The sequence below is a fragment of the Carettochelys insculpta genome, chromosome 7 (genome assembly GCF_033958435.1).
Source record: "Carettochelys insculpta isolate YL-2023 chromosome 7, ASM3395843v1, whole genome shotgun sequence".
In the NCBI taxonomy this organism is placed as follows: Eukaryota; Metazoa; Chordata; order Testudines; family Carettochelyidae; genus Carettochelys; species Carettochelys insculpta.
Window position 1 is genome coordinate 53302359 of NC_134143.1, and position 26068 is coordinate 53328426.

The window sequence follows — 26068 nt, forward strand, 5'->3', positions numbered from 1 at the left end:
ACCACATACAAGGGCAGAAGCTGGAACATAAACTTTAATTTAATCATGGTTTTCCTTTGTCACTTTACCTGGAGGTCAGAGAATTGTCTCACTGATAAAGGTGGTGATCGATCATATGCTGGTAAATGAATCCGATCCATAAAAAATAAGGTGATTATAGACATGGTGCTGGAATTACCATATTTTAGTACTTGTGCCTGTCAAATATCAGATGTGTTGTGTGTTCATATAGTGTCACATTCTGAGATTTGAGCACTGCTTAACACAATGGGACAAAAGATTAGGAGTTACAATCTTAAGTCCTGCTAAGAATTCCATTGGAACTGTAAAACAATATTTTGACGGCTGACAAAGACTCAGGTATGCATAAGAACAGATATACAGATACTATTCTAGTGTAATTCCTTTGCTGCCTTGTTTTACACTGGTGTAAATGAGATTAGAATCAGATTCATTGGCTGGTGTAATACACAAAGGGTTGGGGCCCTGTGCACAGAAATGTCTTTCAGAGCAGTCAGTGAATGAAAACCTTAGCCTGCATGTGATACAAATTGCCTTCTAGGATCTTCAGATGTTTTTTATCAGTTTAATGCACTCAATTTTTTGATTACTTTCTTTTTATATCCAACATGTTTACAAAAAAGCAGTGGTAGAAAGCTATTGAGTTCCCCAGTGGTTCTGAAATAGAAACAAGAGAATATTTGTCACTTTTGATGGGGTTGTCCACCATGGGAGCTGTGAGCAGAGTATAAAAATTAGCCTTTCTGCCAGGCTTAAAATGCTTTGAGACAAACGAAGCTGACATTACTGTTAAAAAGTGTAAGAGCACTGTGTTTGTGTATGTAAGCAGATGGGGTAAAAACTTCAACCCTGGACAACTGCAAAACACTCTCTGGCTTCAGTCAGGCCAGGATTTCATACTTGGTGAAAAGAACTGTTTGGATTTTTCAAAAATCTTACATTTGTTGTAACTCTTAGCTGTGACAGGTGAGATCTGGCAGTCTTCTTGCTGGTAAATTCTTCTTGGAACACAGAATCTGCCCTGTGGAGTTCAGGATAATTTGGATTTTCAGGGCCATTTCTGGTTCAGCTGGACTGCAGTCTCCTCTGCCTCCTTCTGGCAGAAGTTGAAGGAATGGCAGACCTATAAGGCTTGAGCCTTCAGGAACTCAGTGGGAGTTCACTAGTGTACACGGCTGGCAAGGTTGGGTCAATAACCAAGGAGAAACAGATAAGCTATTTGTGACAGTGGTTGTCTTTTTGTTCAGTATGAGTTCAGTGTCTAGCACAGGGGATCCTGGTCTGTGACTGGGACTCCTAGGCCTTAGCGCAAAGGTAAGGAATTCTGTTTAAAAGGTAAGGGCAATGGGTTAATCACGCCAAACAGCCCTCAGAACATGGAAATTTAGGAAAAGTAGCAATGTTGGCAATCAATCATTACGGAATATGATCGTCATCCCTAGGAGTTGTGGATTCTGGGGTGACTGATAAGGCCTATCCTTGAACCACACTTTCTATTACAGTGAGGACTGATGGTTCCAGGTACAACAGGAGACTGTTGACCATGACTGAGAGCCAGTCTCTCCTTCTTCCTTTGCCTCTTGTTCTCCTCATCTTATCAGCTGGCGAGTACAAAATGCAGCAGACCATTATGTGTTACTTCTCTACATTTTGAGCTGTCCTGAGCAAGGGTCTCTCCAGTGTCAGTGTCAATAATGCACTTCAGGTTATCCTTCAGCAAGTCCTTATAATGGTGCCATTGGCCTCCTACATTACAGTAGCCTTTTTTCATCTGAGAGAACAGGACCTGTTTTGGGAGGTGATGGTCTGGCATCTGGGCAACATGACCAGTCCAGCAGAGTTGATGACAGATGAAAAGTAAAGCCAGTAGAAAGGAACTTAAATCATGGGAGGTAAAATGTAAAGCAGAAATTGGGAAGACCAAGAAGGATAATGAATGCTGTGACATCAAACAGCAAGAAATTCTTTAAGTAAACCAAAAATAGGAAGCCCGTGAGAGATGACTGGTTGTTTAGCTGGACTTCCAGGCAATGAAATGTGCAATTAAGAACAATGAGGACATTACAGAGAAGCTATATATTTCCATTGAATCATCCTTGACCATGAACCATGCTGGGATGATGCTTCTTTTCATTCAACAAAAATCAAATTGTGTCAGAGACTGGTACACTAAACTCTTTCATATTCAGCATTCTATTGTCCAGAACTCTGAGATAACTGATATTTTAACCATAAGTAAATTTTAGTTGCATTTTCCATAAGTACAGTGAAAGTAAATAAAAATACAACAAATACAGTATAAATTTACAGTGTACAATACTACTGTTAATGGTAAGTAAACTACTCTACATACCTTTTTGTTTTTCTTAATATCTAATCTTGTTTTTATTTACTGTTATGAATTGCTAGGTATAGCTTTCTATTATCCAAAATATTTGAATATCTGGCAACCTCCCAAAAGGCTGGTGGATATGAAAGAGTTTACTGTCTGTCCAAAGACGAGATGCTGCAACAAATTGAGAAAGAGCAACATGCCTACAACCAATAGTTATATAGGAACTCAAGAATGAAGGGGCTCAGCTACCAATAAAATAATGTAATATTTGGTTAAATTCCATCCACCATAGCTGGATGGTAGCAAATATTGTGTTTGTTGCCCCTTTTGGCAGTAAGTCAGTATTTGGGATCTTGTAGAATGGTTCCTGGTAGGATAAGAAATTGGTGATATGAATCAGAAATATTCTTGATGTACTCCTCATTACCACAAGGAGTAAGGGAAATGGACAGGAGAGTTTCTCCCATCGATCTCTCTTAGTGAGGATGGCCAGACAAGTTGATTCCAACTATGCAGTTGTCATAGCTGGAATTGTGTAGCTAGGATTGACTTCCAGGTCTAGTGCAGACCTGCCCACCATGTTCTGCTTCCCTAAATATAGTAAAATGAAAGAGCTACAGAGAGGTATTTGCTCAAAGATCTCCAAGTCAACCACTCTAGCAAGTGCTGTACTAAGAAGCCCAGTTTCTTTGTCCTGTCAGGGTCACGCTGACAACTCCTTTACCTGGTATTCTTAACCACCAATAAACCCGTATCCTGTCGCTGCATGTGCACACTGGAAAACCTCCATCCACAAGAAAGAGTGCTTGTTTTAATGTGGTATTGAGCAGAACAGAGCATTCAAGCCAAACAAGTTATAACTATGCATGTCGTGAAAGCAAATACCTGGTCAGCATGGTTTTGTTTACAGGAAAATCATTCCTCTCCGATCTACCAGTATTTTTTTGAGCATTTCAGCACAGTGATGGTTAAAGATAACTAATAGTTCTTCTTCGAGTGTCCCTGTGGGTGCTCCACAATAGGTGTTGGGCTCGCCCGGCGCCGCAGATCGGATCTTCTAAGCAGTTTCTGCCGGACCGTGCATGCGCCGGCGCGCGCCGCTCCCTTGCGCGCTCCTGGCCAAGTGCACGATCCGGTCCCCGCCAGTTCCTCTTAACCGCCGTCGGCTGCAGATGGAATCCGAACTAGGCTAAGGCCAAGTTAGCGTATTCAATGGTTTTAACTGTTTTTTCTTTAAAGTTTTCAAGTTCTTAGGCTACTGTTAAGTTAGCCAGTTGTTATTTTTCAAAAAAAAAAAAAAAAAAAGCAACAAGTGGGACGTCATTCAGTCCAGTCCCAGTAACAAGTGGAACACCGGAGGCCAGGAGCCTAGGGCCATCAGCCCTCCTGCCGCGGCAGGCTATCGGAGAAGGGGAAAAACAGCACAGAGAAGGTGCTAAGTACCCATTAACAACTGAAAGACTCACCAACAATGTCCTCTTCAGGATTTAAGAAATGTGAGTCCTGCCGAGAGGCAATGCCAGCGTCTGATGGGCACAGTCTCTGCATAAGGTGCCTGGGGGAGTCCCATGTCACGCAGAAATGCTCCTTCTGTGCAAAACTAACAGCCACAGCAAGGAAGGACAGGGAGATGCGGCTTAAAATGCTGCTCTTCGACAAGGCCCTCCAGCCAGACGTGCCGGAGCGGCCGCAGCAGGAGGGACCCTCCGGGGCCCATAAAAGGAAAGCTGCCTCCCTCACCCCATCAGCATAAAAACGGAGGAAAGCCTCCCCAGCCCGATCCTTGCCGGCAGCAACAGCGAGCAGGACGGGAGGAGCGCGCAGCCCCCAGCCGCAGCAACAGCTGATCGGCGGCGGCACGGAGAGCCACGTGGAGGCGGCTCAGCCTCCGATAATCAAACAGCCGCCCCGCACTGCAGGCAGGGCGGCGGCTAAACAAGCGCTGGTACCGGCGGCACCGCAAGAAGCGGCACCGACCCCCGGGGAACCGGCGGTGCAGAGCGCGCAGGCACGCAGCCTGCAGGCACCGGAGGACACCGCCCATGCAGCACCGCCCATGAGCGTGCCAAGCACGGCGCGGACGGGGCCGAGATCCCCTACACATCAGGGGGCGGAGTTACCTCCTCAAGGGATGGGGAAGGCTGCACACAAAATGAGGCACCGCAGCCCCTCTCCAGACAGGGCTGTGGAGTTGCTTTCTTTCAGCCCTCCGCTTATGCTGCAGACTCCAACCAGAAGGCAGGGGTCCCCCCAGCCTACCCGGAGCCCCCGTCTCCATTTTTACAACCAGCCTCACCCTGGCTGGGACCACCTTCACCCTTCCTGGGGTTTGAGCCGCTGGAATACTATCCAAAATCGCTCTCTCCAGTGTCCCAGATCTCTCGACGATGTCGCTCCCCCAGATGCAGAGGGTATGCACCAAGGGAGTGGTCTAGGTCACCTTCCCAAGAACAGTGCCTATACTGCCATGGAGCCCCTGTCACGCGGGGCATAGACACCACCGGCAATCTACCAGGGAAAGATCCCCACAGACGATCTCGTATCCCCGAGGGCAATCGCGAACGGGGACAGAGACTCAAGTATCTCAGGGGGGACTGGTTATGGAACCCCGAGATTTTCCCTCGCAAGCCTCCAGCGAGAGGGTGTACCATCACCAGCAGGAATCGGAAGAGTCCAGAGAGGTGTACCCCAGTGGTTCCTCGCTCTCCTCCCCGGACGAGGCTACGGCCCCGGGGGACGTCCATCCTCCGGACGATCTCAAACAGTTTCAAGAGCTGTTTAAGAGGGTGGCCTTCACGCAAGGCATCCAGACAGCAGAGGTGCAAGAGAAACACCATAAGCTCCTCAAAAATCTGAGACCTCCAGCCTCCTCCAAAATAGCAATACCGCTTGATGAAGCAATCTTGGAGTCCGCCACTACGATATGGCAGACCCCCGCGACTATTCCGCCTGTCCACAAGAGAGCGGATAAGAAATACTTCGTGCCGGCGAAGGGCATGGAGTTCCTGTTCAGCCACCCACAACCAAATTCCTTGGTGGTGTAGTCGTCGCAACAAAGATCAAAGACATCTCAATTTAAGACGGGGGAACAGACAAAGATGCCAAGAAGCTGGAGCTGTTCGGCAGAAAGGTCTACTCCTCCTCCACTCTACTGTTGCGAATGGCAAATTACGCAGCGCATTTAGTGAACCATAATTTCGACAACTACACTAGGTTAACCTCCCTCATGGACTCGCTTCCAGAGGACAAGAAACCGGTGCTCAAGGCCATCGTGCAAGAAGGCTATGTGGCCTCGAGGACGGGAGTTCAGATCGCCCTGGATGTTGCGGACACAGCAGCATGTTCCACAGCTACGGCAGTGGTGATGCGAAGGGAGTCCTGGCTCCAGACTTCGGGTATACCGAGGGATCTGCAGGCAAAGATAGTCGATCTTCCCTTCGACTCGCAGAAGCTGTTTGCTGAATCAACTGACTCGGTCCTTCATTCCAGTAAAGATTCAAGAGCCACGCTTAGGACCCTGGGGATTTACACCCCTCCATACAGAAAGAAAAAGTACTACCCTCAACAAAGATGGTACCAGTACCAGCAACAGCGTCCCCAGTACCACAGGGGTTACGAGCAAGGGCGACATCAACAGCACCAGCAGTACAGAACTCCCAGGCGATGTTCCCAACAGAGCCGCGCGTCCTCGGGGCAGGGCCAAAGGCCACAAGTTTGACACACAGATCCAGGGCTGCGCCATCACTACCATCGCACAAGGTCATCCGAAACGGCTATTCCAAGATCGCCTCCGACCATTCTACGACCAGTGGCAAAGGATCACCACAGACAAATGGGTGTTGGAGATCATAGCCACGGGGTACGCCATCCCCTTCCAGTCACTCCCACCGCCACGACCTCCACCCAGGCCCCACCTCCAGGAGGCCTCCCACGTAGCGAGGCTCAAGCAGGAAGTAGACCATCTCATGCTCATAGGGGCAGTGGAAAGAGTGCCAGAGCAACTGCAAGGAAAAGGGTTCTACTCGAGGTACTTCCTCACGGAGAAAAAGACAGGAGGCTGGAGGCCCATCTTAGATCTTCGAGGCCTCAACCGGTACCTGCGCAGGCAACGTTTTCGGATGATCACAATCGCCTCCATCCTTACGGCACTGGACGATGGAGATTGGTTTGCAGCCCTCGATTTGCAAAACGCGTATTTTCACATAACTATCCATCCGGCTCACCGGCGATTCCTCCGGTTCATGGTAGGCAAAGAACATTTTCAATACAAGGTCCTACCGTTTGGCCTCTCCTCGGCCCCCAGAGTCTTCACCAAGACCTTGGCAGTGGTGTCAGCCTACCTGCACAGACAGTGGGTATTTATATTCCCATATCTAGATGACTGCCTACTCAAAGGGGCCTCGAAGGAGGAGGTACTACGCATGATACGTGTCACAGCAGGCACGTTCTCTTCCCTCGGCCTGGTTATCAATCTGGCAAAATCAAAGATAGACCCCACACAGGACATAGAGTTCATAGGGGCACGTATAAATTCTATTACAGCGAGAGTATATCTACCAGAGACTTGCTTGAGGGCCATCGGCTCCCTCGTGGAGGTCATCACCTTCAGCCCTATGGTGCCGGTCCTGACGTGCTTACAGCTGCTGGGCCACATGGCAGCGGCGACGTTCGTAGTACAGAACGCCAGGTTACACATGCGCAGCATGCAGCACTGGCTGGCGAGCGTATACACACCAGCAGCACACACCGTTCACAGGGTGGTGTCGCCCACAGCAGAGGTGCGCAAATCCCTGCAATGGTGGGTAAACCCCAAGAACTTGCTAACAGGGGGTACCCTTCCATCAACCACAAATATCGGTTTTTCTTACTACAGATGCCTCCCTCATAGGGTGGGGAGCACACATGGGCGAAGAGGTGACTCAAGGGCTGTGGTCCTCCACGGAGCAGTCACTGCACATAAATATACTGGAGCTCAGAGCAGTGTTCAACGCCTGCAGACACTTTCGAGACCATATACAAGGCAAAGTAGTCGGGATCAGTACAGACAATACCTCCACCATGTTTTATATAAACCGGCAAGGAGGAGCTCGGTCCCGTGCCTTATGTGCGGAAGCAGTCCGGTTATGGAACTGGTGCATCGCCAACAATACAATCTTGAAAGCCTCGTACTTACCAGGCGCTCACAATGTGAAGGCAGACCAGCTGAGCAGGCGTTTTGCACTCACGCACGCGTGGCAGATCCGTCCCGATCTGCTACGACCGATTTTCCACACATGGGGGTTTCCCCAGATAGACCTGTTTGCCACTCAACACAACAAGAAGTGCCCACGATTCTGCTTCAGGGCAGGACTGGGACGGGGGTTCCTGGGGGACGCATTCGCGATCTCGTGCAGGGGCCCCCTGCTTTACGCTTTTCCTCCCACAGTGCTGATCCACAAAGTCTTGCAGAAAGCCAGGAGGGAAGGAGCCCGAATGATCCTGATAGTCCCAACGTGGGATCGACAGCAATGGTTCCCCCTACTCCTGCGCATGTCGGGACGTCCACCGATGCCCCTTCCGGTGGCGCCGGATCTGCTCACGCAAGCCCAGGGGTCCATAGTGCATCTGCATCCCGAAGGCCTGCGACTACAAGCGTGGTTAATCCATGGCTCAGCTCCCTAGAGAGCACATGCACGGAGGAAGTGCAGCAAGTCCTAGAAAGTAGCAGGAGGACTTCCACCAGGAAGACCTACAAGCAGAAATGGACTCGCTTCACGGCATGGTGTTCTACCAAACAGCTGGCCCCCCTTTCGGTGCCTATACCTGTAATATTAGAGTATTTACTAGACCTCAAGAGAGGAGGACTCTCACTATCCTCGTTAAAGGTCCACCTTGCCGCCATTTCGGCGTTCAGACACGAGGAGGAAGGGCACACGGTGTTCGCCCATCCCATGGTTACCAGGTTCCTCAAAGGGTTGGTAAACCTATACCCCCCTCGGAAACCGCTTCCACCTTCGTGGAACTTGGACCTGGTGCTTAACGTGCTAACGGGACCACCGTTCGAGCCCTTGGCCATGGTTTCCCTCTGCCTCCTTACGATAAAGATGACCTTTCTTCTCGCAATCACATCAGCTCGCAGGGTGAGCGAGCTTGCGGCAGTTATGGCAACACCACCCTGCACTGTTTTTTCCAAGGAGGCGGTAATCATACGGCTGCATCCAGCCTTTGTTCCCAAGGTTTCTTCTGAGTTTCACATTAACGAACCTATTGTTTTACCCTCGTTTTATCCAAAGCCTCATAACTCTAACAAAGAGGCGCGCCTACACCTCCTGGACGTGAGGAGGGCGCTAGCCTTCTATGTAGACAGTACCAAGTCCTTCCGGAAAACGGATAGACTCTTAGTCTCTCTCGCTCCCAAATCGAAAGATGGTCTCTCTTCGCAGAGAATCTCGAAGCACATCGTATCCTGCATAAAAATGTGCTACGAACTCAAAAAGACTCCTTTACTGGCCACGCCCAGGGCTCATTCCACTAGGGCGGTGCCGGCATCAACAGCCTTTTTCAAGGGCGTTGCGCTAAAAGACAGTTGCAGAGCGGCGACCTGGTCATCCTATGACACCTTCGCCAAACATTACGCCCTTCACAGGGTATTCCAAGAGGATACCCGTCTCTCGACAGGGGTCCTCTCGGGGACAAGCTGCACATAATCCGATTACCCACCTCCTATCTTGGGTTACTGCTGGGTAGTCACCTATTGTGGAGCACCCACGGGGACACTCAAAGAAGAAAGACAGGTTACTCACCGTAGTAACGGTGGTTCTTCGAGATGTGTCCCCGTGGGTGCTCCACCACCCGCCCATCCTCCCCGCTTCGGATCTCTGTTTAGTGTTTTGCAGGAGCATCCGAGGCGGTTGGTCAAGGAACTGGTGGGGAGCAGTGCGCGCCGGCGCATGCGCGGTCTGGCAGAAACTGCTTGGAAGATCCGATCTGCGGCGCCGGGCGAGCCCGACACCTATTGTGGAGCACCCACGGGGACACATCTCGAAGAACCACCGTTACTACCGTGAGTAACCTGTCTATATAGCTGATTTGAATATTCAGAAAGCCTTTGATAAGCCTGCTAAAAGAGATTGTGAAGAAAATGAAATAGTCATGGAAGTAGGAGATAAAGACCTGGAATGGATTAGAGTTTGAAAAGGGTAAACGTAAATGGTCAGTTATCAGCATGAATACAATTAACAGCGAGGTGCCTTAAATATTGGTATTGTGATTGGCGTGTTAATGTTTTCATTATTAATCCAGAAAAGAGGATAAACAAGTGAGCTGGCAAAATCTGAATATGATCCAACATTATGAGAAGCGTCAAGACTAGAGAAGATTGTGGGGAACACTAGAGGGACTGAACAAAGACAAATGAGAAGTATCATGGCAAATGAAATTCATTATTGACAAATTTGCACTTGGGCTGGAATGATTTGAACTGCCCATGCTGATAGCTGGGTTTAAAATTAACTGTCACCCCTCAAGGAAAAGACTTGCTGGAATTGTAGTGGTGTTCAACATGTGTTCAGTTGTAGCAGCAGTTTAAATAAAATAGAACACAATACTGCTGTGTCAAGAATGGAGAAGAAGATCCTGAAGATATAGTGCTACAATACCAATGTCCAGAATGCCCTGAGCTAGAAGATTGTGTTCAGTTTTGGTCACCCCATCTCATAAAAGCATAAGACACAGAAAGGGTTCAGAGACATGGCAGCTAAAATGATGAGAGCCATAGAGTGGCTTCCATGTGAATAGAAATTGAAAGGTTTGGGACTGTTTAGAGCAGAGATGTGCAAGAGGGAATATGGTGGAGGTATATAAATTAGTGAATGATATAGTAAACCTTTCTGTAAACATAATACAAAGGGAAATGCTAGTGAACCTGAAATCATGAAAATCCTTTAAAATGTAACTTTTTAAAATTTTTAACATGACTCCTGAATTTCTGTGTGGGCACATTATTCCATCTTTTTCTATTATAAGGATGATCTTGGAGGCAGAACTGACCGCTGTTCTGATCCAGTACGGCAACTACATCCTAAAGTGTAATTTGTTGATCTGATTTTGACAAACTTCTACTTTTATGATAATTTGTTATAGTATGTCACGTTGTGTGTTTTTAAAGTCTTCTTCATCACAAAAGCCTTCCTTACCTGTTGCTCTATTGTTGTTAAATATTTGTTGATAATTTCATAAATTTTTAAGACTAGAAGGAATTAAGATCATTTATTCTGACCTTCTGAATAAACCAGTCCACAGAACTTACATAACCTCATAAATTTTGGATCAATCCTTTGATTTGTTGTTTGATCTGCAGTGTATGTTTTAAATAGATACAGGCTACGGTTACACTAATGTGCTCTGTCGACAGAAGTCACTGTCAGAAGAGATTTCCTGACAAAACATCTGACAGTGTGGCACCATGCACAAACGCCAATCAGAAGAACGCTCCTCTCTGTCAGCAGAGCAGCCGGACTGCCTGGCTGCTCTCTCGACAAAACGGGCACCTGAAAGCACAGCAGAGGGGGCTGCCCATTGTTGTGGAGGCCCTGTCTGTTGAGAGAAGGCCCCCCCAGAGTGTCCACACAGCCTTTTTGTCAACAGAATCTGTCAACAGCAGCATTGTGCCTCATGGCTTTGAGGCAGAATGCTGCCAGCAAAAGTGCTGAGTTTTGTTAAAAACTATTGACAAAACACATTTTGAGTGTGGATGTTCCACCAGTTTGTTGAAGAAATCGGGGTTTTGTTGGAAAAAGTTGGTAGTGGAACCGTGGCCAAACATTCTGGGTCTCAGGACTTTGATGGGGAATCCACCCCATCCGAAGGTTAGAGGAAATACGGTTAAACCACTGTTTTTGGGGTGTGTAAATGAGTAAGGCTCCACTGTTTTATCCGGAGGAGCACTTACCACATGGATCACCCAGTATTTCATGCAGTTATGGTTTGTAACCCCAGGGAGATTGTTACATTGAGCTATTTGCATATTTATTTGGGTTTTCTTTAATTTTAGTTGCATGAAAATGTGGTTTCTCTTCCTCCAAAACATAGGATATTGCAGATGTTTAGCTGAGCGTAACATGTTAGTGATGTAGTTAAATTTACACTAGGTCGAAATGATTTGTTCACTCTGCAGTAAACTAGGATATTAAACACATAAATATGAAACAGTATTAACTCAGAAGTACATTTATTTGACAAGATCACTACAAGCTTTCAGGTACAGTATTGAAACAGTTTAGCATTATTAAGAATGATGGGAGGGAAATGCCAGCTGAAGTTTAAGCTCTGTCAGAACTGCTTGCAATCAAACCGTGTGACCAGTGCAATAAGTAGTTTTATCTACCTATACATTATGCTCTGTAATACATGGCTTTTATTGGAGTTAGGGTGATTTGTTATTTTAAAATTCATTTAGAAGTAACTGTTCTGGTAGCTGAACTTTGCCTTTAAATTTTAGAACTCATTATATTCTTGCTTTTGAAATAAATTGCAAGGAGATAACAAAAACCATTGTGCATAAAACTTAAACAGACTGACTAAATTTATCCCTGATGTTTGTCAGTTGATTACATCTGGGATAAATTTGACCTAGTGGAGTTAGTCATCAAAGAGGGGAGAGATGTTGTCATAGAGACCGTACAATTGTTTCTGAACCTTAATCAGTGGACAATTAGTTAAACTAATCTATACAAAACGTGTTCTTCAAAAAAAAAAAAAAAAAAATGGAAAAAACAAAGTCTCCAAGGGACTTGATGACTCTGGGTACTAGTAACTGAATGGACCTTTGCACTTCTAGGCTGCTGGTTCAAATCCAGGCAAGTCAATTTTGATTTAAAGCTCTTCTAGATATGGCTGTTTAGTGACCTGTGTGAAATATGTTTGAGTTTCTGTTCATCTCCTCACAGGCAAATATCTGTATAACTAAATTATTCAAGCAAAGAGATTCACCACAATTGGCAACAATTCATTGGTTTTCCACAGAAGAGCACAAGAATAGGAAGGACATGGACTCTACTCTAGAATTTCTGGTTCCATTTTGAGTGAGGAGGAAATCTGTACTGCCATTGCCTAAGTCAGTTGTTCCCAGCCTGGGATGGTATTGCAGGGGGCCCATGAAAAAATTAAAGGATGTAGAAAAATTATCATAGAAAATAAGTTTTAAATAAATTACAAAGTTACAATTATTTTTAAATTAAATATCTTCCAATAATGTTATTAATTGCTGTCTGAAAATCTACTTTGTGGTTTCCTTTTTCATTTAACGACATGTATGCAGCAGCTAGAATTGGCTTTGATGGAGGTCCCTGAATGGTTTGGGGATAACAGGGTGCGCAAATGGTTTGGGAGGTGATTGAGGCTCTGCACTAGTGAAAAGTTTGGGAACCACTGGTCCAAGCTTTGTCCATTTGGTGGACTCTTCAGCCCTGTCAAGCCAGCATTCCTCATGAGTTCCAACATTTACAAACAAAGTTAAAAGTGGTTAAAAATCCAGAAGTTGCTAAAGAATCAGAAGCTGGTGCATCTGAAACAACTACTCTGCCGGAAATAGCTTGGATAGTGCAGTTTTCTGCTGGCAATACAGCCCTGCCAACAGCATAATCCCTTGCTAGACCACTGGGACCAAAAAATGTCTAGATATCACAGCTACTAGTGAAGCACAGTCAAATTAAGATTAGCACCAAGTATTTACATAATTCACAGTATCCTTCAGACTGGCTTATGGTGTAAACATACAGGTTGGCTAGGAATCGTGCCAAAATACAGAACCAGTAAGCCATTAAGAATGACATTTGGCCTGTAATATTGATCTGAGACTATAGGTTTTGTAACAGGTAGACAGCACATTGGCTCCTCTGCAACTGAGAGTCAGTTTTGTTTCAGTCCTCAGTAATTTCTATCCTTGAGGAGGAAATGTAGGAATAATAGCAGGTGTTTTGAACCAGGGTTTTGGTTCAGGCTTTGTTGACATAGAGTTGTGCTGCGAAGTTCTCCTCTTGATCCAGGTTTGTGTTCTGATGTCCTTCTGCCCAGTCGCTTAGTGTGTTCAGAATCGAAGGTTTTAGTCCCGAGCTTATCACTCACCACCATAGATATGGTGATTTGTGTATATTCTCTATAGCAGAATGCAGTTCTGAATTTCCATTCCTCAGAAAATTCTGGTGCTTCTGTGTTTTCATCATGAAACAGGACAAAAATTTGAAATTTAAAAATTTTCCACACAACAGAAATTGTAAGAAACTTCTATTTAGGAACGTGAGAACATTTTGTTTTGACATTTGCCCTCAAAGCAAAGTAGTTCAATATTTCTTCAGGGAGCCTGGCCAACTGGGGAGAATAGAGGGCAACATTGTACCTCTCAAAAGGCAATATGCCACACTAAAAAGTGTAGTGTAAAGTTTTGTTGAACTGATTCAACACTAACACTTTGGGTCAGTTCAAACAAAGTAAAGTTCCAATTTAGGTTGAACTGACCCAAAATCAGAGGATTATGGAGCTGGATGGTACCTCAAGAGGTCATCAGGCCCAGTCCCCTGCACTCATGAAGGGACTTGAATGTCCCTGGCAGGTGTTTCTCTAGCTTGATCTTAAATATCTCCAATAGGGAGGTTCTATGATCTCCCTAGGGAATAAAAAGCAATATTTAATTTCAGTTTCCCTATTGTCATTTCTGATAAAATAAGAGATCTACTGAAAACTTTTACTTTTGTGGGAACTACATTCTCCATTGGAAAATTATTCCAGTGGGAAATGCCCGACCAGCTCTACTGCTCTGTTGTTTGCCGTATTTGTTAAGTATGTGAGATCCTGTAGCATTTTTATTTTCAGGGTGATACCTTATGGTAGCATGTGGAGCTACAGCTGGGGCAACAAGGAGCCTCCTGCTTTGTGAAGATAAGCAAAGAATATGTTCCTTTGAATTAACTCTGCCTAATGAGCCAAAAGTTCTGGTATTAGGCAGTGTTAATGAACTGAAGCATATAAACTAAATATAGGGAAAGCCTTTTAATGGCTACAAGAGCAGTAAAAACAGTGATGCTGCTAATATGAAAGTTTATTCACAACTTATTACTGGTGGAGCTGTGCACTGAATCAGATAAATTACCTCGGGCCATACCTCTTGCAGTAAATTCACTGAATTCAGTAGTTACACCAGGGATGAATGCATCTTATTCTTCATAAATGCTACAATGGAGATACATGTATATGAATTTGATGGCTGTAAGGAGTTGTGGCCACATTTTCTAAAACTATCTGATCAGCACATAATAGTTTCTTTTCTTGGCATCTTGGGTATGCTGCTATGTTTGTGATTAGTACAGCTAGTATTCCAAACAGTATCCATAATTGTTTCAATCTGCATTGGTTGCTTATATTTGTATTTTTATAGTTGCAGTTCCCTTTCTAATTTTCCCTTTGTTCCTGTAATGAAAGCAAAGTATGAACTTTCAAAACTGAAACTTGGTATTTAATTCATGTGGGATTTCATATAAAATTTCAAAGAGGACAAGGAAATCCATTCCTCCCACCTCATCTGGACACTTTTTATGGCACTTTATGAAATTGTGCTTCTTCCCTCCCGTCTCACGGTCTCCTTTCTGCCACACACGCTTGCAAGTTGTTTAGAATGTGGTATTGTTTGACAGCTCTGGAGAACAGAGCCTGCCTCCTGTTCACCTGCAGAATTAGCAGTACCAATACAAAACTGCCAGTGGTTCTGAGAAATTAGGAGCTTTACCCCAAAAATTTGAAAACAGTAGACCAGTTCAAATTTCTTGTGTTGAAATTTAATTTAGTTTAAAAAATAAGAAAGTTGATTCTTCCTGCCAAAATATTTCATAATTTATAATCTGATGGTGTTATATTGAAAACCATAGACATGCTCTTACATCCCTTCCAGGTGGTCTGACATGTAAGCAATGTGGGTTCTATTACATGTTCTGCCACTGACTGTCCTGTGTGACCTTGGACATATCTTTGTATGTCTTTGGGGGCTCTGTTTCTCTTCCTTCTGTCCATCTGTTTATATGTTAAGCTCTTTAGGCAGGGAACATCTTTCACTATGGCTGCATTTACCCTAGCAAGTTCTTTTGGAAAATCCAGCCTTTTTTTGTAAGAACACGCAGAGCGTCTACACACAAAATGCACTCTTTTAATCTGTAATCTGAAGAATGTAGCTCTTCTTCCAAAAGCCCATGTCTATTCCCAGATTTGGAAGAGTGCTGCCTTTTGAAATCATCTTTCAAAAAAAAGTCAGTGTAAATGCTCTGCGGGCCGTTTTTTTTTTTTTTTGTTTTTTTTTGGAAAGAGCAGTCCTCATGATGCCCGATTTTTTGATCCGTGTGTTGTTTTTTCAAAAGAGTGGGGGCTGTATGGAAACTCTCTCTTGAAAAAGCAGATCTGTTTTTCAGTCTGCTTTTTTGTGTGTGGATGCGCTTTCAAAAGAAGCTTTTCGGAAGAGATCTTCCGGAAGGGCTTCTTTAGAAAGATCACTGTAGTGTTAGACGTAGCCAAAATGAATTATGTGTTTCTGATCTCTTTTGGGCCTGTGGGTGCTACTGTAATATAAATAATAAATTATGACCTCAAAGTGTGAGCCAGCAAAAACACATGAACTTCACTCTCTGTCTGTCATGCTCTGCTTATCTTTCCTCTCCACCTTCATGTTTTCAATTTTAGTCTTCTCCTTTGTCTTTCACTTCTGTCTCCTGCTTTAGTTTTACTCCCCTCTTTTTTTCTCTTAAACACTTTTGTCCTTCTGTTCCCTTGCTCCCTTGTCATCTTTCTTCCTCCTGGCTTATGTTATTTATTGACTCATGGGGCGAAAAGATTCTCAGCATCTTGGAACCTTTTGAAGAAGCTAATCCAGTAGGTAAGTCCTCTTAGAAGAATTTGACTTCTCTTGTAACTAGAAGTCTGTTTCCATTTTGCCATCTCAAAGAAAATCCCTAGTATTCACAATAAAATTCAAGTTGTCAGTGTATGTTTCATTTATGGATATTTGGAGTGTCTCTCTTCTTCCTCTAACCACAAATCTGTGTGCCACGGGTGCTGATCTGCAGAAGTGCTAGTTGTGTTCAGTACCTCTTGGAAAAATGCTGAATTGCTTTAGTTCTTTATTGTGAATTGCTAATTTTATTTCCTCCTAACACTATATACAGTTTCTATAGTTCTAGAGGTCACTAGAGCTTTGTAAGTGCAGCCAAAAGTGTTTTAAATAGTCATTGTGCTGTGTAGTGATACAATCAATCTCCTGTGCTGCTATTATACCTAGAAAGTAGGATTTGATATCCATTTTCATATTTAAGTCTATATTACTGGCAAGCAGCCACATCATTGAAGGCACAGAGAGTGGTAACTTGTTCATAAAGGTTTGTAGGAATATAATGGCGTTACCTATTGGTTTGGGATATTTTACAATAAGCCAAGAGCTACTGGCAACCAAATTATTTCTGAAGAGGGTCTTTTATCTTTAACAACTCTTATTGTATATTTTTTATTTCCAAAATTATTCTGTACTCTGTAGTCTAGCTCTAACTATGATTAGATTTGCTTAATTGGAATCTCATAAGCTTCAGTTACAAGCTTCCCCAGTGATACTTTGCTTAGGGTAGGGAGGGAGGTTAGGTGTTTTTAAACAGAACATAATAGTGGAATGCAAGTCTGTGGCATATTGAATTAATTTCCTGTTCCACTTCTGTATTGGCTAACAAGACAAATAACTGATTTGTTAAAGGCTCTGCTACTTCCTTCAATCAGTTGCTCACAATACACTTTTTTATATTTTATTTCCTGGTTTTCCCATTTCAATTCCCTGAGTCCCCATTAGGTCTCTGTTCCAGTGCCAATAGCAACACACCCACAGAGTGAGGGTAGGATATGCACAGCCTGCCCAATGTTAGCCATTCCTTCAGCAAAGTTCTAAAGTTCAAGGAGGCAAGACTGTTTGATTTTTTCCCTTTAATTTTCCTTTTCTCCTTACAGGATGCTGCTTATCTACCCATTATCTCTTTATTAGCAGTGGCAGGAATTGTCATTTTAAGTGGGTTCTTAGTTTACCGAGCCATTGCTAGAGCACTGCACAGATACCAAATTTGTATCCGCATTTAACCTGTAATCCTTAAAAGTGGTCCACTGGGTATCTATCTGTGGATGTGGATATTGGTGGCTGCAGATATCTGTGGATATAAAATGGATATCCATGGATTTGCAGTGTTTTAGCCATTGCAGCTGCATCAGAAAGAGGTAAAACATTTGGGTATGCTGATGGAATATTGGCTCAACACGCAGAGAATGAAGCAACAGTATGTTAGGTAGTAGGATTAAATAATCATCACAGCCTAGGAGAGTCACTTTTTGCAGGAGTTTATTCCACAGTTTTAAAACAACCAGCACAAATACTGATTAACCAACTAAGGTGAAGCTCGTTGGTCCTTTCCTCGATCATTTGACCTAGCTAGCTGTAAAAAAGTGCTCGTTGAGAAAACAAAATACAGTTCAAAATCTGGGGATGATGAAATTGTGTAGCTTGTTTGTGGGAAGACTCTAAAGATTTTTCAAAGCACTTCGATGGCTAAGGATGAAAATGCAGCAAGATAATCAGTGGCACATATAGAATATGGTAAATATGTTATGACTTTCACATCACTTTCGGTTAAAAAGCACTTTAAATCCAAATTCTGTCCTCCAGTAGATATACAGGTAGACTGTCTAGACTAGAGGGATTTTTCAGCAAAATGTCTGCTTTGTCAACAAAACCTCTGGAGCGTCTAGATTTCCAAGGGTGTTCTGTCGACAGCCATTACCCACTCCTCATGGCTGTTTCTACACAGGCCACTTTCTTCGAAAGAGGCATGGTAATACACAGCCTGAAATATGCTAACGAGGCGTGGATGCAAATTCCCCGCGCCTCATTAACATACGGTCACGTGATTTGGAATCTGGAAGAGGTCAAAAGATCAAATTTTGGTACTCCACCTCAGAAAGGTTGCTTATCCCTGCAACAGAACATCCATGTATGTAGTTGATGCCAGAATTTGGCTGACATAATGTAAAGAGAGAGAGCATGTGTGAGAGAGAGATACATGGTATTAAAACTCTTTTAAGGTTTTGATTATAAGATCATTGGTTAGTTGCCGCAAGTGTTCAGGATCTAACTGTGTTTAAGTTCTCTATAAAATATGTGCTGGAATATGATAAATAAGAGCAATTAGAGTATGTAATTGTTGATGGTATATAGTAGTTACGTACATCTTGAATTTTACATTATAGCCTCCATTATCCAAATGTAATGGAAGATACTGACTAATTTTTGGAGACTGAGCTGGAAAATCATATGCCTTTTCTAAAGAATAGGCATGTTCTCATTTCACACATTTTTACAAGTGATTGGAAGTAATAATAGCAATTTCTGCCTATTATAAAGCAAAATGGAAAACAGATGAGTCAAAGCAAAGGTCACGGATAGTGCTTCAGCTTTCTGGGGCCACTGTCAACATGAGCGGCACTGTATGTGTCTGAAGCAGTTTAACAACATCTTAGATTTAGTAAAACTGGGATAATTTTGACAACTTCTTACTGATTTTGATCTTGGTGTGCTTTTTAATATTTCATTCCTCTTACACAAATAAATGAGACAAATTAGGAAAAATGGGGGCAAAAATCCATAAAAAATGTCACCAATGTTTTTCCCTTAATTTTATCAAAATTTCAGAACTTTATAATTAGATGTTCTAGTCAGTCTTGCTTTCTAGCTTTCATGCTATAGCACAAAATTGTTCTTAAATGAGTCATATTATAGGGAATTGATGGAATGAAAAATCTTAACCTGTTTCTACTGGTACTAAAAATAAATCTTCTGAATTAGTGGTCTTTAAGGTCACTCTCCACTTTAAGAAAACAAATCAGGTGAATTTAATTGTGTTTAGGGTGATTCAAGCAGTTTCTTAAACACATACTTAGGTGTATATACGTAGAAACTTGTTGAACAGGGCCATAGGATTTGGCGGACCTCGGTTTGATACCCTGTTTCACAACAGATTCCCTATGTGACCTTGAGCAAATCACTTAGGCCCAGAACTACTAAACCACTTAGGGTCCTAACTGCCATTGAATTCAGTGGCCATCCATTAAATCAGTCACTTATTCTGATGGAATTTAGGAGACTGCACCTTCACAGATCTTACCCTGGCTGTACTTGAATTCCTAATCTGTAAAATGGGGATAATGATACTTCCCTGCCTTATGGGGGGCTTATGAGGAGAAAAAATATGTAAGATTTTAAAGTGCTTTGAGATGGAATGATGAAGATTATAATACAAGAGCTAGGTGTAATTACCTACTATCATGAGTAGTCATATTTTACTCTAATCATTGTAGTAAGCAGTACACTTGATAGTAGGTGTCCTTGGACTCTTCAAGGTAGAATCTTTCTTATATGTTCTATCATGTATAAATAATCATGTTGAGCTTTCCAGTGCTCTGCCTGTGACCAATCCATTTCAGTGTAATAAAGGAAAGGATTGGGACTCTGGTTAGCCATGGGTAACTTTAAAATGATAACTTTATAGTGGGTTTATGTGGTTGTTTGCACTTCGTTGCTAGTGTGGCCACCTACTCTAGCACATAGTTAAATGGAAAATGTCCCAGAGAAAATAAACCAGGCTATGACTTTTGGAAATGCAATGCTATTCGTTATTTCTGAGCCTTCCATTGTTCTACATTGTTTTAATATAACACACAAGTACTTTATAAATTAATTTCCCTAGTTTAAACAGAGAGAGGTGTGAGACAATCAATCATGATTTATTTCTGTAATGCATTTTTAAATAACTAGGCTCCAAGAATGAAGTAGCATTGCATGATTACAGTGGCTGCAAAACTTGGGTTACTGCTGCCCCATACTGTTTATCTAACACCTGGCGACTGCAAGCAAATTCTTTGCTAAATCTGGAAGCTTTGGCTTAGTTTAAATTTTATCATCTCTTTTCTCTTCTAGCAGTTTTTCTTTACTCTTTCAAATGGAACATGTATTGAACAGTTTGTTTCTTTTTCTGAGGTCTGCTACAGTAGATAATAATGATCCTGATATTGTTCATTTACATAGCACTTCTCATCTGTGGGTCTGAAGAAAGTGTTTTACCTTCTGGGCTCCAGAATTTTGCAGAAGGGGAGGGGAGGAGGGTCACAGAGTCAAGCTCTAAGCTTGAGTCCCCATCCTCCTCTCCACCCTTCCACCAAGATCTTGGGTCTGCACTCTCTCTCTGTGGAGGGGAGGGGAGGGGAGGAGAGGAGGAGGAGGAAGGAAGAGAGAGAGAGAGTGAGTGCTGTAAGTGGGTCTTGTTGAGTGTCTGTTGATTTCTGTTGAGACTCTGGCCCTTAACCAGGCACAGGCGACTTGAAATTTAACAAGTGGGTTCTTTTGTTTTGTTTTTTGTTTTGTTTTGTTTTGTTTTACAGTTTAACACAGATTCTGATGTTACATTTCCCTCTAAGGCCTCTTGCTAATGTTTTATTTTTATAATCACATTTGCCTGTTTTTTTAATCTTTCTCTCTTCTCTATTGGTGTAACAGAAAGGTCCGCATAACAGGGGAAGCTGATTGCAGGGGAGACATTGAAACCGAGTCCATGCACAGTGCTGGTAAACTGCACAAACTGAAATAAGTTGGGAAACTGGAGAAAAACAACTATTTCTTCTGTTCCTTTTCAGTTTCAGTTAACTTTATTTTTAACCTGCTCATGTTAAATGTAAGCATGTATCTCAGACATCAGAGATTTCTTTGGAGAGGAGCAGTGCCAATTAAAAAAAAACACACTTCCACCTGTAATTGTTGTTAGCCGCTGTGGTTATAAATAGTGTCTGAGATTACTTAACTAAAAGGGATCACAGGGGAAAAGCTTTGTATTTTTTCACCTATTTTTGTTTGTTTTGGTCTGCACGGTCTTTAGAATGAGATTTACTGTTTCTTCTGTATGATGCGTGAATGTCACTTTCTCTTTCAGTTTGTGTGGTTATTTCACACAGCAATAGAGAAAAACGTTTTCATCAGTATGAAAATGGCAGGAGAGTTACCCCACTGTACTTAAAACTAGAGTTCACTCTTTATGAAATTAACTGGATTTCCAGTCAATGGTGTCCCTTTAATTAAATCATATTATGGATTTGATTCAGAACTTACTGAAGTCTGTGGAGAGGCTACCATTGACTGCAACAGGTTTTGAATCAGGTCCAGTAATCCTTTGTGGTAGATGAGTATCCCTGTGAGTGTTTTGCACAAGAGGACTGTGAAGTACAGGCAGGATACATGTAGCCAGAGGCAGAGGAGGGAAGCTTGAGAATCATAACATGCTGACTTGTGTGATAATAAACAGACCATAATTTCTCCATGTGAAATGTGATGGTTAGGCTTCTCTAGTTTTTCTCCTCATGGCATGGCTTTAAAAAAACCTGTTTTGTTTGTAAACACAGTATTGCTGTATTTTATGTAATGCCTTTGTTTACTCTGAAAGTTAGTCTCATTCTAATGAATTTATAAAACGTACGTTGTTCATAAAACTGTCACGAGTACAAAATATAGTAATAACTCAGGTGATGTATTTAAGCCACTACTGAGTTTGCTCTCTCCTTGAGTTGATAAATTGTATAGCTTTGTTTGGTAGGAATCAGCAATTTTATGTGGCAATTAATTTTAACTGCAATAGGGAGCCGAAGAACTAAAATTTTACTCTTGGTTTTCTGCACATTTATGGGACTCTCCTAACGATTAGCATTCAGATGGTGGAACTGCAAAGCAATAAGCGCACTGGTACAAAATAAAGATTTTAAGGCTTTACAGTTTAGCTCATGATGTAATCTAAGTGTTAAACCATATTGCAACTTTCTGATCTTCTAAAAGGTGTATCAATATCAGCTCATGGTGAAACATCTTTATCACAATATTGATCTCACTTTACCTCTTTACCCCTGCACAAACCTGCAGTTTATCTTCTTTGTATTATTGTAAATTACAGCGATGAGACATGCAAAACTCATGAGCTTGAAGTTAGAAACACCAGCATTTTTTTTATTTCTATGTCCCAGAGAAACATCAGTTCTACATTTTTTTTTCATTTTCTGTCCTATAATGATTATTCAGTTAAAATAAGCATTCTTTGTAAGGGTAGACTGCAACTTCTAATGTACTAGTCATGGGACCAAAAGATAAAAATGCCGTAATTCTAATTCTGCTTCTTCTTCGAGTGTCCCCGTGGGTGCTCCACATTAGGTGTCGGGCTCGCCCGGTGCCGCAGATCGGATCTTCCAAGCAGTTTCTGCCGGACTGCGCATGCGCTGGTGCGCGCCGCTCCCTTGCGCGCTCCTGGCCACGTGTGTGATCCGGTCCCCGCCAGTTCCTCTTAACCGCTGTCGGCTGCAGACGGAATCCGACTAGGCTACGGCCAAGTTAGCGTATTCAATGGTTTTAACTGTTTTTCTTTAAAGTTTTCAAGTTCTTAGGCTACTGTTAAGTTAGCCAGTTGTTATTTAAAAAAAAAAAAAAGAAAAAAAAAAGAAACAACAAGCGGGACGGCATTCAGTCCAGTCCTAGTAACAAGCGGAGCACCGGAGGCCAGGAGCCTAGGGCCATTAGCCCTCCTGCCACAGCAGGCTATCGGAGAGGGGGAAAACAGCACAGAGAAAGTGCTGAGTACCCCATTAACAGCTGAAAGACTCACCAACAATGTCCTCTTCAGGATTCAAGAAATGTGAGTCTTGCCGAGAGGCAATGCCAGCGTCTGATGGGCACAGCCACTGCATAAGGTGCCTGGGGGAGTCCCATGTCACGCAGAAACGCTCCTTCTGTGCAAAATTAACAGCCAGAGCAAGGAAGGACAGGGAGATGCAGCTTAAAATGCTGCTCTTCGACAAGGCCCTCCAGCCAGACGTGCCGGAGCGGCCGCAGCAGGAGGGACCCTCCGGGGCCCATAAAAGGAAAGCCGCCTCCCTCACCCCATCAGCGCAAAAACAGAGGAAAGTCTCCCCAACCCGATCCCTGCCAGCAGCAACAGCGAGCGGGACGGGAGGAGCGCACAGCCCCCAGCCGCAGCAACAGCTGATCGGCGGCGGCACGGAGAGCCACGTGGAGGCGGCTCAGCCTCCGATAATCAAACAGCCGCTCCGCACCGCAGGCAGGGTGGTGGCTAAACAAGCGCCGGTACCGGCGGCACTGCAAGCAGCGGCACCGACCCCTGGGGAACCGGCGGTGCAGAGCGCGCAGGCACGCAGCGTGCAGGCACCGGAGGACACCGCCCGTGCGGCACTGCCCATAAGCGTGCCGAGCACGGCGCGGACGGGGCCGAGATCCCCTGCACGTCAGGGGGCGGAGCTACCCCTTCAAGGGAGGGGGAAGGCTGCACACAAAACAAGGCACCGCAGCCCCTCTCCAGACAGGGCTGCAGAATTGCTTTCTTTCAGCCCTCCGCTCATGCTGCAGACTCCAACTAGAAGGCAGGGGTCTCCCCTAGCCTACCCGGAGCCCCCGTCTCCATTTTTACAACCAGCCTCGCCCTGGCTGGGACCACCTTCACCCTTCCTGGGGTTTGAGCCGCTGGAATACTATCACAGATCGCTCTCTCCAGTGTCCCAGGTCTCTCGATGATCTCGCTCCCCCAGACGCAGAGGGTATGCACCAAGGGAGTGGTCTAGGTCACCTTCCCAAGAACAGTGCCCATGCTGCCATGGTCGCCCTTATCACGCGGGGCATAGACACCACTGGCAATCTACCAGGGAAAGATCCCCACAGACGATCTCGTATCCCCGAGGGCAATCGCGAACGGGGACAGAGACTCAAGTATCTCAGGGGGAACTGGTTATGGAACCCCGAGATTTTCCCTTGCAAGCTTCCAGCGAGCGGATGTACCATCACCAACAGGAACCGGAAGGGTCCAGAGAGGCGTATCCTAGTGGTTCCTCGCTCTCCTCCCCGGACAAGGCTACGGCCCCGGGGGACGTCCATCCTCCGGACGATCTCAAACAGTTTCAAGAGCTGTTTAAGAGGGTGGCCTTCACGCAAGGCATCCAGACAGCAGAGGTGCAAGAGAAACACCATAAGCTCCTCAAAAATCTGAGACCTCCAGCATCCTCCAAAAGAGCAATACCGCTTTATGAAGCAATCTTGGAGTCCGCCACTACGATATGGCAGACCCCCACAACTATTCCGCCTGTCCACAAGAGAGCGGATAAGAAATACTTCGTGCCGGCGAAGGGCATGGAGTTCCTGTTCAGCCACCCACAACCAAATTCCTTGGTGGTGGAGTCGTTGCAACAAAGATCAAAGACATCTCAATTCAAGACAGGGGGAACAGACAAAGATGCCAAGAAGCTAGAGCTGTTCGGCAGAAAGGTCTGCTCCTCCTCCACTCTACTGTTGCAAATGGCAAATTACGCAGCGCATCTAGCGAACCATAATTTCGACAACTACACTAGGCTAACCTCCCTCATGGACTCGCTTCCAGAGGACAAGAAACCGGTGCTCAAGACCATCGTGCAAGAAGGCTACGCGGCCTCGAGGACGGGAGTTCAGATCGCCCTGGATGTTGCGGACACAGCAGCACGCTCCACAGCTACGGCAGTGGTGATGCGAAGGGAGTCCTGGCTCCAGACTTCGCGTATACCGAGGGATCTTCAGGCAAAGATAGTCGATCTTCCCTTTGACTCGCAGAAGCTGTTTGCTGAATCAACTGACTCGGTCCTTCATTCCAGTAAGGATTCAAGAGCCAAACTTAGGACCCTAGGGATTTACACCCCTCCATACAGAAAGCAAAAGTACTACCCTCAACAAAGACGGTACCAGTACCAGCAACAGCGTCCCCAGTACCACAGGGGTTACGAGCAAGGGCGACATCAACAGCACCAGCAGTACAGAACTCCCAGGCGACGTTCCCAACAGAGCCGTGCGTCCTCGGGGCAGGGCCAAAGGCCACAAGTTTGACACACAGATCCAGGGCTGCGCCATCACTACCATCGCACAAGGTCATCCGAAACGGCTATTCCACCATCGACTCCGACCATTCTACGACCAGTGGCAAAGGATCACCACAGACAAATGGGTGCTGGAGATCAAAGCCACGGGGTACGCCGTCCCCTTCCAGTCGCTCCCACCGCCACGACCTCCTCCCAGGCCCCACCTCCAGGAGGCCTCCCACGTAGCGAGGCTCAAGCAGGAGGTAGACCATCTCATGCTCATAGGGGCAGTGGAAAGAGTGCCAGAGCAACTGCAGGGGAAAGCGTTCTACTCGAGGTACTTCCTCATGGAGAAAAAGAAAGGAGGCTGGAGGCCCATCTTAGATCTTCGAGGCCTCAACCGGTACATGCGCAAGCAACGCTTTCGGATGATCACAATCGCCTCCATCCTTACGGCACTAGATGATGGAGATTGGTTCACAGCCCTCGACTTACAAGACGCGTATTTTCACATAACTATCCATCCGGCTCACCGATGATTCCTCTGGTTCATGGTAGGCAAAGAACATTTTCAATACAAGGTCCTACCGTTTGGCCTCTCCTCGGCCCCCAGAGTCTTCACCAAGACCTTGGCAGTGGTGTCAGCCTATCTGCACAGACGGGGGGTATTTATATTCCCGTATCTGGACGACTGCCTACTCAAAGGGGCGTCGAAGGAGGAGGTACTACGCATGATATGTGTCACAGCAGGCA

The 26068-nt window shown here is 44.6% G+C and overlaps 1 protein-coding gene across 2 annotated transcripts in view; it reads left to right on the top strand.

Moving 5' to 3' along the window:
* CTBP2 (C-terminal binding protein 2) overlaps positions 1-26068 on the top strand; it is a 267959-nt gene that overhangs the window by 97696 nt on the left and 144195 nt on the right. The gene's annotated exons all lie outside the window — the stretch shown is intronic.